The sequence below is a fragment of the Schistocerca nitens genome, chromosome 1, assembly GCF_023898315.1.
Source record: "Schistocerca nitens isolate TAMUIC-IGC-003100 chromosome 1, iqSchNite1.1, whole genome shotgun sequence".
Taxonomy (NCBI): Eukaryota; Metazoa; Arthropoda; class Insecta; order Orthoptera; family Acrididae; genus Schistocerca; species Schistocerca nitens.
Genome location: NC_064614.1, coordinates 304,087,265 through 304,103,733, shown reverse-complemented (window position 1 = coordinate 304,103,733; position 16,469 = coordinate 304,087,265).

Sequence of the window (16,469 nt, the reverse complement as noted above, 5' to 3'; positions counted from 1 at the left end):
ATTGCCGATTGCTGCGGATGATGTCTTCGATTCCTCTGACGACTCTTGCCATCAGATTGACGCCGATGAGCATCAATCCCTCCGGGATTTTCCGATTGATTATCGTCAGGTGGCACGTGAGACAGCTACGGATCCTCATCTGAGTTTACTATTACGTTTTGTTCAACGTGGTTGGCCGTCCAAGGCAAAGGACATATCGGATCCTGTGGTTCGTCGCTATTATCCGCAACGTCATCTGTTGTCTGTTTCGCACGGAGTTTTGCTGTTACGCACCGAGAATGACCAGCTTCGTGTAGTGGTTCCCCAAGTGCTCCAATCCAAGGTCCTCGACTTGTTGCATCAAGGACATTGGGGAGTGGTCCGCACCAAGCAGCTTGCCCGCCGTCATTGTACATGGATCGGTATTGATAAGCAGATTACGCCGATGTCTACAGATTGTTCGACGTGTGCCGAACACCAAGCTGCTCCGCCTCAACGCTATTTTGAGTGGGCACGCCCTGCCGGTCCCTGGCAGCGAGTACATATTGATTTCGCTGGTCCATATTGGAATTCTCGTTGGCTCATCGTGATAGATGCATTTAGTCATTTTCCGTTTGTTGTGCCCATGCAGTCTACAACGTCTGCACAAACTATACAGGCGTTTACTTCAATTTTTTGTATTGAGGGTCTTCCAGAAGTTTTAGTGTCTGACAATGGTCCACAATTTACCTCTGCTGAATTTGAAAGTTTTTGTTCTGCCAATGGCATTCGCCATGTTCTTACTCCGCCGTTCCACCCTCAATCGAATGGTGCAGCGGAACGTTTTGTACGCACACTCAAGGATCATATGGACCGCCTTCGTGCTACGCACTCTCGTCAGCAGGCCCTCATCACGTTCCTGTCGTCGTACCGGACCACGCCACGCGACGGCCCTTCGCCTGCGGAGCTTCTCCACGGCCGTCGTCATCGCACCCTACTACGGTTGTTGCACCCCCCGGATCGACCCGCCGCTTCTGAGCATCGCACGCGTTTTCAGCGCAACGACGCCGTTTTTTTCAGAGTTTATCACGGTCGCCGTCGTTGGGAACGTGGTACCGTGATAAGTGTCCAGGGTCGCGGTTTTTATACTGTTCAAGGTGCTACTGGGGTGCACAGGAGGCATCAGAACCAGTTGCGCCACGCTGGCCGCCCGGATTCTGCCGCTCGTTCTTTGTCCACAGATTTGGTCCGCGGCGGGTTCCAGCCGCGCCTTCCGACTTCGCTGCCGCCCCCAGGGCAGCAGCAGCAGCCGTCGCCGCTACCACGCCGACAGCCCGTCCCGTTGATGCCTCCCGCGCAGCTTCATCCGGGAGCGCCCCAGGTGGTCGCTCCGGCGCCTGCGGTCCCTCTTCAGTCGCCACCGCCTTCGGAGCCGATGGACGTCGACCCCTCAGCCGGGCCGCCTTCCCAAGCGGCGGCTGTGCAGCCTGTCCTGCAGCCGCTTTCCTTGGGCACCCCCAAGGAGTCTGACACCGCAGCGCCTTGTCCGGCGCCCACTCAGCAGCCGTCGACGCAGCGTCAGGAGACGCTGCCTCTCTTCGTGGGTCCCGACGACCCGTCGCGTCCAGTACCAGAAGCTGCGCCCGTGGTCACAGGCGTGCACCCTGACCTCGGTTTTCAGTCGGTGTTTCCCGAGGCCCCGCGCAGCCAATGCTGGGGTGCGGACCGGGGACTGCCACCGACAACAGTCTCCGCCCCGGTCTCTTCTGCTACGCCTGCGGCCAGACCCCTCCCCCGCCGTCGACGCTCGCCACGTCATTATTCAACGACGGTGCGGCGATTTGGGGGGGAGGAGTGTTATATCCTAGCCCGTAATGCCACCCGAGCCCGCTGCCAAAAGGTTGGCAGCATCAAAGTCCGGACGCCGTCCGCATAAGCAGCGCCAGCGAGACAGGAAATCGCCGCAAGTCTGCGCGCGCCACCGCTGGCTTCTGGCTTCTTAAGCGCTGGAGTCGCGAGCGCAAGGACAGTTCTGTATTCGCCGCTCAGTTGTATACTCGCCACCGAATTGTGTACTTGCTAGTCAGTTGTGTGTTCATCGCAGCAGAGTTGTTGTTTGTCGTCAGCCGACGCTGACCTAGCCGCTCTGACTCGAACTAGACAGATTTCTGTAGACACGGAGTTCACTACTGTGTTCCTGTATCTTCGTTAATAAAGATAAGTACCGACTTTTATTTAATCAGAGTGTTTGGGTTTTCATCTTTCTGTTCACTGTTCCAGCGGACCGGTCGGCCCGCTATTAAAAGTGTGGCGGTGACTTCGTAAGCCGTTTCTACAGCGAATTGTTTGTCGCTACGAACGCCGCCACAAAAGACTTCAAGTCCGCCTGCCTAGCTGGGTGGTAACGTGCTTGCCTGCCGTACACTGGACCCGGGTTCGATTCTCGGCCAGGTTGGAGATTTTCTCCGCTCGTGGACTGGGTATTGTGTTGTCCTCATCATCATTTCATCCTCATCATCGGCCGCAAGTCGCCCAATGTGGCGCCGACTGAAATAAGACTTGCACTTCGCCACCGAACCCGCATTGGATGTCCCGGAATACAATGCCATACGATCATTTCATTTCTGGACTTTCAGATAAATCGCTCGTTTGCACATTACGACAACGACGCATCATTTTCTGCATCCCTCTCCCCTTCCACACGCTTTATATGCTCTCCACTGCTAGTGCTGTGACCTAACGTCTGCGAGAGGCTATTGTACCTTGACGTCGAATATAGGCAGCGGTCACATTAATGTGTCTGGACCATGTATGTACAGGATGACAATTATTGAACTGCATGAATAAAAAGGTAAATAATTTACAATCCCCCAGATGCGCCAGTTTTGCTTATTGATGAACCCATTCAAAGTCAAGTGGGGTTCGTCGCTAAACCAAACAATGGTCTCATCAGAGTCCTGTTCGTCAACTCTGTGGACAGTAGTGTTGGCGAAACACAACCGCTTTTCCATGGTCCTGGGGCTTAATGGCTGATGGTTTTGAATTTTGCATGGGAACAGATGCAGGTCTTCAGCAATTTGTCGCAGTGTCTCCCAGTTGATTCCCTCCTGTTGTGCAGCTCGTTTTATCGATTTCCCGGGGCTGGTTTGAAACACAGCGCGTGTCCTCGTGATGTTTTCAGGCGTTTTCAACCTTTCTGGACGACCGACATTGCTAACACTGTCAATCACGAACACTGTCCGTTCTCTCAAACTTGCGAATCAAATTCTAGACTTCCTTTGAGCAGAAGATGGGCTGCTATTGCTCGCATGGTAGGCTTTCACAAGTGGTATAAGCTCAGGCACACAGTACGGTGACATTTTCACGCCCAAGTGCCCGACAACAAAGAGACGCGTGCGTAAGCGCATACAAATCCCATCATGCTCCGCGGCCAACTGTGCAGTTTGAACGTCCTAACGCTAACCATTCAGAAGTTATGACGATTTTATTTCAAGGAGGTCAATAATTGTCACCCCGTATCTAAAGGCTCAAATGGCTCTGAGCACTATGGGACTTAACATCTGAGGTCATCAGTCCCCTAGAACTTTGAACTACTTTAACCTAACTAACCTAAGGACATCACACACATCCATGCCCGAGGCAGGATTCGAACCTGCGACCGTAGCGGTCACGCGGTTCCAGACTGAAGCGCCTAGAACCGCTCGGCCACTCAAGCCGGCCCGTATCTAAAGCTTTCACTTTAATCATAGATCACGAATATGGACTTGAAATTTTCCAGAGCAAAGTATCTTATAAGTGATGTGTAGATTTGTATATCTTTTTCTTAATGAAATTAATATTAGAATATTCTCATTCAGATTAAACAAATTACGTGTGTTAAGGGACTTCGACCCTGTACATCTACTGTTATCCTTCAGTCACTTCAAAATGCTTTTCAAAAAAACTGTCGGAAAGTAAATTAAGCAGTGCTCTCTTATCAGACGTTGCATGATGATTGTCCCGTACAAAAGCTATTGTGTTAGTGCGACAAAGTGGCTCTGACATCCTAAATATCTTAACAGAACTGGAGATAATTTCTAAAACACAAATCAAATAAGCAAACATTAACCACACGAAGAAAGCTGATGAAGTAAACACAAGTAAAAAGACCGGTATGGAAATAGAATTTCAAGTAATTTTATGTGCTGGCAAAAATTGCTATATCGCATCAGAACTTTTTTTTTGCGGGAAAACTTAGGTAATGATGAACAAAGGGCCTTTCTTCTGAAAGAATCGATTAGAAACGTCGAATCATTGTAATCGATCTTCGATTTATGAAAATGACGGAGAATCCATTAGTGATACATCACAACTCTCAACTACTCAAAGCAAAATGTCACTTCTCGCCAGTTGTGTTGGTTCCTAAATTCTCTTCTCTGTCCTTGCGACCTGTATACTTTGCGAAACCCATAAGCCGGACAAAACGGAAAATGACAGCCACTATCCGAATAACACCGTGGTATGAGGTCTGAATCATCTGGATCAGTTTTTTCATCCATTTCTTCCTCTTAGGCAGTTTCCGTTACTGACTTTCATCTTAAGCTTCCTGTCATATGTGTAATATGTTTTCCTAACAAAAAATGAAGCATTTCCGTAGGAAAAGGATTTTTCAGTCACAAAATTTGTTGACACTCGAGTTATTTAATGCCGCAACATGTTTCGACATATAACGTACATTTTCAGGCTCCGTGGCAATACAAAAAGATTTAATAAAAGTAAACATAGATAGTTAAATTGTTTTATAGAGTCTTGTCATGTACTGTCATCATTCCGTGGAGAAAGAAAAGATAACCACAAGACAATTTCGATATCTCTGTGTACGTTTGTTAAATGTTTTTGCGTCGCTGTTGCAGCCTGAAGATGAGGTTTATACCTCCAAACTTTTTGCTTCATTAAATAGTTGGTGTGTCAACAAATTTTATGACTGGTAGCGGTCTCTGGAAGAAACATTTTCGTGTTTTTGAAGCAGTCACGACCGATTAACAGTCAATAGACTTTAAAGCGTTTCCTTGATGTTCTAGAGCTATTATTTATATACCATCCTAGTATTTTTAGGCTACACTCAGATGAGAACTGAACGAAGTTCAAATTACAGCTATGTTAGTGACACAGGTAAATTACCTTTAAAAAAACGGAAAAATTATATTTTATAAATGAATAATAAAGTTGGTGTTAGAACGGTAATTTAGTTCTTGCACATATTCGTAAGTTAAATTTAGTGAAACATTAGGGGTGAAGAGGAAAGTGTGCTTCTTCATTTCAAATGGTTCAAATGGCTCTGAGCACTATGGGACTCAACTGCTGAGGTCATTAGTCCCCTAGAACTTAGAACTATTTAAACCTAACTAACCTAAGGACATCACAAACATCCATACCCGAGGCAGGATTCGAACCTGCGACCGTAGCGGTCCTGCGGTTCCAGACTGCAGCGCCTTTAACCGCACGGCCACTTCGGCCGGCCTTCTTCATTTAAAACTAAACAAATATTGTATGTCATATGTACTGATTTTAAGTATTTCCAACGGTTTCATCTTCTTGTTATTATTAAGAGTGTGTAGAAAGTCACAATGTATGTTACTGTTGTTACAGCAAAAAGCTGTCTAGTTGCAAGATTTTAATTTTCTTGCGGAGCTATCAGAAATTTTACCAGCAGTAAAAAACATTCAAATTTCGTAACTATAGAAATGAGTTTTACAATAACGATAACACAGCTAATTATTGAGTAGTAAAGACGCAACCAAACGCTATAGAAAAGTATAAGTCGGTCAGTAAGGCAGAAATGTGGACATTAGATTACCAGAACAAGGGACGAACAGGAAACTAGGAAAAATACATTCATGCAGTATGGAACGTCTTAACAGAAAACTGGCAAAAGGATGTAATTTCTGAGGTTTTGCATGTTGTTAAGAAAATAATAAATCTGGCACTACAGCATATACTTAAAATTAATAAATATGGCATAGAGTGCAAACTCAGTTTTAAATGAATGAACGCCCCACTTTCTTCCTTCAATTAATTTTCAGTTATGAATACGTCAGAGAACCAAAACATAATAAAATCAATTGTGATATTCATTTTTAAAACGTAAAGATTTCTCTTGAATGTTTGGTCTTTATGTGGGTTTTGTTTTCTCTGTAATAACGCTGTATCAGTAATGTCTCTGTAAATCAGATGTTATTTTATCTATTGTTGCGAAATTCAGTTATCACCTGATAGACTAAGTAAATAAATAATAGTGCTCGACGAAGATGGTAGTGTTTCCTTTTTGCTAATATTGTGAATTCTGCCAAGTACTGACGGATAATGCAGTTAACAGGGTTCAATTAATGCTCTTCCAAACTGGTAGCAAGATGAAATAATAATAATTATTGTTGCGTTCGCCTGAATACAGAATTTCGACATCTAAATTATGAATAAATTTTTTGCTATAATTTACTAGAGCAATATGCTCAATGTTAGTGTCATTGACTAGCGATTAATGAAATTTTCTCTTTACGTTAAATTTGATTTGCCGTTGATGTTTTCACACTACTGATACCGACTAGAACAAATCACGAAAATGCATACGTGAAACTATGTATATGGACTTTGAAAAGCGGAAACTGTACAGGAGTGTTTCTGTTATGGGTGGGCTGAAGAATATGAAGCAGGCAACTGGTCAAAGACTGGTTACGATATAAATAGGTCATCTTCCACTGCCAGTGTCAGTCTCATTAAAGTCAAATGTTCAAATGTATGTGAATTCCTAAGGGACCAAACGGCTGAGGTCATTGGTCCCTAGACTTACACACTACTTACACTAACGTAAAGCTAAGCACAACACATACACCCATGCCCGAGGGAGGACTCGAACCTCCGGCGGGAGGGGCCGCACGATTAGTGACATGGCGCCTCTAACCACGCGGCCTCATTAAAGTCATTGTAGGTATATTGCCATTTTATCCTATAAAAATTTAAAATTAGTATTTTAAGTATTTTATAAGGTGTCGCGGCAATACGTACAGAAGGATTCTAATGATTTGCGCAATGCTTAGAAAAGCTAGAACTGCAATCATTTTTCCAATTAATATAATCAACGCTCTCAATGAGATGTCTATTACTACGAAACCTGCCTTAGTCTAATTTGGTCATGTATTTCTTCCGTGCCAGTAGCAAAACTGCTTGTGACATTTCCACAAATGTAACTGAGACCGAATGCAAGTCACAATCCGTTTACTTCATTTCTCGACACTGCATAGACATAAGACAGCCCTGTTCTGGATGTTCATCAACAGTTAAGGATAAGTACTACTCTGGAAGATAGCTCTTACAACTTACGTTTAGAACAAACGGCAAGAGGACAATTCCAATTTTCGGTTCAACCATACAGTTGTTTACTATATATTGTTTTATTGGACATGGCATATAATTAAAAATCACCTTAATTTAATTTTAAGATAGCTTCCCATGCACTATTTCATGATTATTTACTCTGTTACCTCTGCTCTTTTATTGTGAAATGTTAATTTTTTCCCTACATTGAAAATTACTCAGCAATAGAGACTATTTTACTAGTGCAAAAGACAGACTCTTGCTCTAAAAGCAAGACTTCTCAAAACAATTTAATATTTTTCCGTAAGCTTTGACTTCCATACCTTGTCCAAAAATAGAACTTTCACGACTCGTAAGACATTGTCTAAATTGTCGTGACACTTGTGTTTAACAACAGAGGTCTGACGAAGCACTATAAAAATACCAACAGGGATTATCTACAGATGGAAAGAACGGTTAGTAGAAGCCGACGTGGGGAACATACGTTTGAGATTGGCAGATGAAAGCCGACCCACATGCACATCATTTGTAGATACATAAACATATTTTGACAATGTATAAGGTTTCTAACTTATTTGTGGTATTTGACGAGAGCGATGTGAGTTCTCTTTTTACTCGATGAGATACTTCATACTTGTACACTGGATATCTTTCAGACAGAAATCTTTAATAGTCGATACGTTACGCCACAGAGCTTCTGAGTTCCAACAACGTGATCTTTGGTAGTCAGTAGTATACCGTTGCCTGTGTAGCATTCGAAGATATTACGAGAAAGAGCCTGGTGTTGGCCACGCAGCTGAGCGGTCTCGGAATAACTTGCAACACACAGACATGTAAACGCAAAGGATGTTGACTTTTGGAAATATGGTTTTGTAAAGACTGATTTTAGAAATGAAAAGATATTAAGGTACTGTTGACAGTGCATCTCTTGCTCTCACGTAATTTGTGATGAGTTTCCAAAAAGCAGACTTTGAGTATAATTTTTCTTAATCGATTCGGGTCAGTTAGTTTGAGTGTCGAGACGATGACAATCAAAATTATCTGCTCACATAGCTTGTACTCAGAGTTATAGACTGCCCGCTATTTTACCACTTCATTATCGTGGCAGTTATGTTTTTGATAAGAAGTGAATTTTGTAAAGATCGCTGTAATCGTCAAGACTCCCAAGGCACTCGTTGAGTGCGAGGTCACAAGAGGCCAATGATGCTTGCGGCATTCGACGTCCCACGTAATGTCTACCTCGCAACGACAATATTGGCTGCTAATGGCAACAGGGGGCGGGACCGGAGGTATCCAATGGTGGGCACAGCATGAAACCACGGAGCGTAATCGAACTGCTTAGTTGACGAGTAACAAAACCGTTGCTACAGTGCTAGTGGTGTTGATACAAAGCAGAGCAATGGCAACGGAAAACAAAGCAGACATTGCATTAAATCTACAACAGTTGCCGAAGTTAACGATTCGTCAGGAAGGGACATAAGGAATTTCGCGGAGTGAGAAAGAAGTGGCAAATGAAACATTAGTGTTTCTGCAGTATGAGTCAGTTGAACGTGCGGCGTCATATATGCTCGACTGTGTATGAGAAGTACGACGTGCTTAACAAGTGAAAGTGATATTGAGGACAGGTCTCGAGCCATGTAGTTCATCATCCTTGTCGTATATGGAGCCACAAATCCCGTCTCCATTAAAGGACAATCGTTATCCAAGGAGCAGGTACTAAACATAATTACGTACATCTGTAAGGTGGGCATGTCATTTTGATTTTTGTATGTTATCGATGAGCACTTCAGAGGGAGACAGCAAGTTACGTTACTGTTAAATAATCTTTGGCCTTGTCGTGGCACAGTCTTTGCCTCTGCGCTATCTGATACATTCTTAGTCGAAGTGTGGTAGGTAACGCAGGTATTTAGGTGGTGCTGTATTGATTTGTGATTCTATCTGTTGGATGAATAAAGGTTGATTATAAAAAACAGCAAGGATGAATGAGATGCATTTATTAGAAAGCGAAGAGAACATAAATTTCGGATAATTTTAGTATTTTTTGAAGAGAAGAAGTTTGAGGTAATACTGCAGAACTGCTCACCTACTTTATAGAAATGATTATTGGCAGCTAGTTAAATTTGTTCACTTGCTCAGAGCTCAGAAAAAGACAATCTCACTTCCCTGAGTCATGCATTAACACATTAACTGATTAAGTTATTTGATTTTTATAGAACTTCTCTGTTAATATTGTACCCTCTTTCAATCACTGTTCACTTTGTTAAGCGTAGTATTGTTCAGACCTATGTTATGTGCGACGATTACGCGAAGTTTTACTCTAACTTTTTGAATATATACTTCTTACTAAAATCGTTGGCTTGAAATATCATTTCATTGGCTCCCCACCCCACTGTTTATCATTACGCATTACCACATGTGGTGCGAAAAAGTTGGAAATTTTATTTAGAAATAGAAATTTAGCTTAGTCGCTGCCTGCTTGATGTTTGCTGTTGTGCTATCGAGAAATCTGTAAGAATGTTGTCAAGACGTGAGGTAAGTGGAAATTATGAGTAGGGCCAGATAATTGTTTTACTTCAATTACGCATTTAATATAAAGACAAGCTGCATTCAGATCAGTTAAAATTCACTTCAAATTAGGTTCTGTTTAGTCATGCGAATTTAAGTTGGATTACATTTGTGGGTACATAGTTTTGGTAATACATAGACTCTTATAGAGTGGGAGGTAAAGTCGGGCTAAATTTCACACAGAAACAATATAGTGGGGAAGTTACACACGAAAGATCATCCGCACCATGGATAAGAAAAAGAAAAAAAAATTATTATGAATAAATTTCGAATCAGTACGCCGCAATATGACGATGTAGTGCATAAGATAAAGTACAAATATTCCAGGGAGGACAACGAGCACTTGTTACAAAAACTGGTGTTTACGCGTTCCAAGGATACTCAGTGCAATTTACAGGATGTAAATTGCACGTCAAAATGCGCGCGACATACACTGCAGTGATTTCAAGGGAAGCAGTGGACGGTTGCATAGCTCGAAACAATGAGTAGAAGACGTAAGATAATGAAGTTTCAAACAAAGCGCCAACTTGACGATGCACAGCAAACTGAAAAATCAACCCGAAAATTTGTTCATGAGATAAAAAAATATTATCCCATCGTTCATGAATTTGTTTTCAACTACGACCAATCGGGGATTTTGAGAGGAAATGCATATTTTAAGGAACCCTGGAAATTACAGGTACCATGATAGTTGTATCAAGATCAAGTGACATCAGGGCCTTACCGCATTCGTATACAATTAGGCAGACTGTTAACCTGGATGGTAAATTGACTGGAACGTTATTTATTGTGTTGCGAGAAGTTGGAGGTGCTCTGCCCCCTATGATTCTTACTCGTATGCCTGATCTTCCTAGGGCAGTAGGGAATATTTACGTCACAGCAAAGCAAAAATGGGAAAATGAGCATGAGAGTACTTCAGCTATAGTATGAGCATAGCTTCTGGCCAATAGCTAGCCAAAAAAACTTACTTTTGCTTGATTCCTGGACTGCATATAAAAATCATACTCCTTTAGAGGAAACTGTCTCTCCTGAAAAGTGTGTAACATTGCAGTTCATACCACCTGGAACTACTAGAAGAATTCTGCCTCTGAATGTTATTTCTCCGAGCCTGTAAAACATGTAACCGCACTATCTGCAGCTGCGCCTTAAAGAATAGCCTGTTTCGCTATAAGCTCCACGGCGATTTCGCATTCGGTTGCAAGCCATCATATTCCATCAGTTCTCATCAGCCCGTTACACCAATAATATTCTATATGCATTCTTGAAGAGTGAATACCTAGCTGAACGTCCTGCACGGTTTGTAACTCCCAACGAGTTCGTCTTCGATCTTGACGGTGCGAAACTTTTTGATCACTGTGAAGCGCCACTTCTCATTCGGTGTTCATGGTGCAAGTTAATGCTTTGTTTTGAACATATCTTGAACGGCTACGATGTCCGTTTTGTGAAATGTAATACATACATACATCCTATAGAAGGCTGATCTCTGCACCTGCTAGACACTCATTTTCTGTCGCCCTCCTGACGCGCGTGTTGAGTCATTAGTAGCTAATATTTTTCCTGTCATATTTTTAACACAACACTTTCAAATGGGCCTAGCTAAGTACTGAACTTGCGATCTCGCACTCAACAAGCTCCTTATCAGTTTCGTAACACTGTTTTTAAGTGCTAGTCTCTTCTAGACTATTCAGTAGGTTCAGTTTTTTGTCACAGTCCCCTCAATAAAAATGTCACCGCATTGCAGGTAACTGCACAGAATTCCTCAAAGCTTAAAGTATGCTGTCTTTATCACAGCAGGTTTTCCTTGCATTACATATGGGCAAGGTTTTCTTTAGCTAGTTTGTTGCATTTTTACATTCACCACTTTTGCGCAGAACAGAGTTTCCGTTGCCACAAAGTATGTTACGAAATTGTGTTAGGGCCAGTTTATTGTCACTGTTATGACACGATAAGATTATTTATTTACAGTAAACACTGCTTTTAGAAGTTCTCTTATGGGTCAGTTCAGTTACAGTTCAGTTTATATCTCTTTTTTTTTTTTTGTCAGACATTCTTACCCTTATAAAGCAATGTTAAATTTTCTCGTGTGTGCCATTTAATATTCGACATTTCACTTAGTTTGAGTACGTAAATTTGCATGACATTTAACAGAGGCATTTTGACCATTTACTCTTTCAAAGTTCAGTTTGTAATTATCTACAGGATTTTTACTCTGTTATTTTTGAGTCTTGGAGTTGCAATAAAAATACTGTGACGTCACGCGTTGTAGCAATGTTCAGTGCACTGCACATTACATATTTTTACATGGTAGCTCCTGTAGTATACAGTTTGTTTTCTACTTATTTTTAGTAAGCGTTATTTGGAATACAGTTACACAGTTACAGGTGGATTTGGCGACTCTTTTCGGTTGACAGAACGTTCACATTACAATACGTACACATACGAAAGCTAGGAATAAGAGACCAGTATTTAAAAAGATAAATAAAAACAATAAAATTAGTTACAAATGTTAACTGGAATATACCTTTGAAACTCTAAAATTGCCAGGATTAATGTACTGGGAGCGAAAGATTATGTACAACTTGTGCAGAAGCCATAATGGAGGATCCGAAAGGAAGGCAGTAGCTAAGAAGAGAGGGAGATACAATTGTAGTGTATGCTCTGTTTTATTAAATCTGTATATTAAGCAACAAGTAAAGAAAACTAAGGAGAAATTTTAACATGGAATCAAGGTTGAGAGAGAAGAAACAAAAACTTTGAAGTTTGCTAGTGATATTGTTACTCTTCCAGAGACAGTAAAGGTCGTGGAAGGTCAGTTGAACGAAGTGGATAGTATCTAGAAAATTAGCCGTAGTCGAAGTGGACAGATGATGATGATGATGTTCAATGAATTAGATTAGGAAATGTAAGACTGAAAGTGATAGAAGAGTTTTGTTATTTAAGCAGATAAGCAGAAGAAATGTTAGCTGGCAAGAGCAAGAAAACCATTCCCAAAAAACAGAAATAAGTTAACACTGAATAAAAATTTAAGTGTTAAGTATTACCTGAAAGTATTTTTTTTAATGTAGCCTTGTACTGAAGCGAAACGCTGATAATAAACAGTACAGACAAGGAGTAATAAAAGCTTCTGAAATGTGATGCTGCGGAGGACAGTTTAAGATTAGATGAGCAGAAGTGATAGATTCAAAGGACACATCCGGAGGCATCAAAGAATACTTAGTTTGTTAATGGAAGGAAGTGGGGACGGTGAAAACTATGGAAGGAGACCAAAGCTCTAATACAGTAAGCAGGTTCAGATGTAGGTAGAATGCACTAGTTACGTAGATGTTGAAAGATCGGCGCATGATACACTATTGTGGAAGGCAAAGAAAGAAGTACACGGTTTAAAAAGGGCATAAGAGAGGGACGTCGCCTTTCAAACCTGTTGTTCAATCTATACGTCCTGAAAGCATCGACGGAAGTAAAAGGAAGGTTCAAGAGAGGGATTAAACTCAAGGTGAAAGGATAACAATGTTAAGAATCGCTGATGACATTACTATTGTCAGTGAAACTGAAAAAATAATTATGCTGAAGGGAATGCACGTTCTAATGAGTACAGAATATGGGTTGAGAGCAAACCGAAGGAAAACAAAAGTAACGAGTAGTTGCAGAAATGAGAACAGCGAGAAACTTAGCATCTACGTCTACATGGATACTCTGCAAATCACATTTAAGTGCCTGGAAGAAGATAGTGTGTGCGCATAATTTTTGATCACAAAGTAGATGAAGTTAAGAAGTTCTGTTACCTAGGCAGCAAAAAAACCCATGACTGTCGGAGCAAGGAGGACATAAAAAGCAGTCTAGCACTGGCAGAAAGGGCATCCTTGACCAAGAGAAGTCTGTTAGTATTAAACGTAGGCTTGTATTTGAGGAAGAAATTTCTGAGAATTCACCTTTTTAGCACGTGGCAATGAGACATGGACTACGGGAAAACCGGAAGAGAACAGAATTGGAGCTTTTGAGATGTGGTGCTACAGAAGAATGTTGAAAATTAGATCGACTGATGAGGGAACGAATGAGGAAGTTCTCCGCAGAATCGAGAAGGAAAGGAATACATGGAAAGCACTGACATGAAGGAGGGGCACGATGGTAGGACGTCTGTTAAGACATCAGGGAATAACGTCCATGGTACTTCAGGGAGCTGTAAAGGGCAACAACTGTAGAGGAAGTAGAGATTGGGATACATCTAGCAAATAACTGAGGACGTAAATTGCAAGTGCTACTCTGAGGTGAAAAGGTTGGCACAGAAGAGGAATTCGTGGCGGGTTGCATCAAACCAGTTCTAAGACTGACGTCTCAAAATAAAAATAAAATAAAATAAAATAAAAATTAAAATCTGGAGAGGTGCTTCAAATCATACTTCGGGCTTATGACTTCAGCTAGACTGATGTAAACGGTCCTCAGCTGCCATGCTTTTCTAGTTCTTGATGCTTATAGGCACGGCATTCCTGATCTTCAATTATCAAGGCTCCTAAAAAAGAAATTTCATCTATTCTTCGCAAACACTTGTTCCGCTTACTCGAACATAATCCTGACTCGAGCTTCGTAGTTCGTGCTCCCACAAGGAATGCTTTCACGCTAAAGGTAAACATCGACCGGATAAACGTGTCATATGAAATGTTTAAAACCTCTTCTTTTACCTAGGCCTTCAGCCGTTGTGTGCCCATTGTCGGTAACATACGAAAACGCACCGATGCTTTCAACAGTTCTTGCCAACTCACGCCTATAGAGACAGCTGCATGCTAAGGGTGTCCACTACACGCGAGTTAAATGACGGGTCCGAAGCATTTATTCCATTCGGACAGGATGCATAATTCTCCCCGAAGGTAAATAAATGATGTTATATTCGTCTGAAAGGCGGACTGCGAACAAGCGGCCAGTGATTGGGTGGAGCGAGGCGCGTGACGAGTCCTCAGCAGCAGCACGCGGCGCGGCGCGGCGCGCGGCTCCACCGCAGCCGTTGTACCAGCCTTGTTCCATCACGCTCATCTCGGTTCCCACCGTACGCATTCCGTGGGGCAAAGGAACAACGGGATTTCGTAAAATAATGTATGTTTTCTGTATATTCCGCTGACGTACAGAGCACCAGCAACGTGGTCTGAGACTGCTTCACGAATGGTGGCGATACAGATGACTGAAAATCGTACACTTTTTTTCATCATGAAGAACAGCTGCAAATAAGTAACGAAATTTATTTCATTTTTAGACACGATAAACACTATTAAGTATGTCATTCATTTATTGCCAACTGGATCAAGTATTCCTCATCCACTTAGGAATTCTAGAAGGTAACGATTAATAGTGGCCAGATTTATGCTATGTTTCTTCACTTCATGAAAGCGTAATCCGCTGAATTACAGGCCTGTATCACTAACGTCGATTTGTAGTAGGGTTTTGGAACATATACTGTATTCGAACATTATGAAGTACCTCGAAGAAAATAATTTATTGACACACAGTCAGCACGGTTTCAGAAAATATCGTTCTTGTGAAACACAACTAGCTCTTTATACTCATGAAGTAATAAGTGCTATCGACAGAGGATGTCAAATTGATTCCATATTTTAAGATTTCCAGAAGGCTTTCGACACCGTTCCTCAAAAGCGTCTTCTAACCAAACTGCGTGCCTACGGAATATTGCCTCAGTTCTGCGACTGGATTCGTGATTTCCTGTCAGAAAGGTCACAGTTAGTAGTAATAGACGGAAAATCATCGAGTAAAACAGAAGTAATATCTGGCGTTCTCCGAGGAAGTGTTAGAGGCCCTCTATTGTTCCTGATCTATATTAACAACATAGGAGACAGTCTGAGTAGCCGTCTTAGATTATTTGCAGATGATGCTGTCATTTACCGTCTTGTAAAGTCATCAGATGATCAAAACGACTTGCAAAATGATTTAGATAAGATATATGTATGGTGCGAAAAGTGGCAATTGACCCTGAATAAGGATAAGTGTGAAGTTATTCACATGGGTACTAAAAGAAATCAGCTAAGTTTCGATTACACGATAAGTCACACAAATTTGAAGGCTGTAAATTCAACTAAATACTTATGGATTACAATTGCAAATAACCTAAATTGGAACGATCACATAGATAATATTGTGGGTAGAGCAAACCAAAGACTGCGATTCATTGGCAGAACACTTAGAAGGTGCAACAGGTCTACCAAAGAGACTGCTTACACTACGCTTGCCGGCCCTGTTCTGGAGTATTGTTGCGCGGTGTGGGATCCGCATCAGGTGGGACTGACGGATGACATCGGAAAAGTACAAAGAAGGGCAGCTCGTTTTGTATCATCGCGAAATAGGGGCGATAGTGTCACAGACATGATACGTGAATTGGAGTGGCAATCATTAAAACAAAGGCGTTTTTCGTTGCGACGGGATCTTCTCATGAAATTTCAATCACCAGTTTTCTCAAATGGTTCAAATGGCTCTGAGCACTATGGGACTCAACTGCTGTGGTCATCAGTCCCCTAGAACTTAGAACTACTTAAACCTAACTAACCTAAGGACAACACACACATCCATGCCCGAGGCAGGATTCGAACCTGCGACCG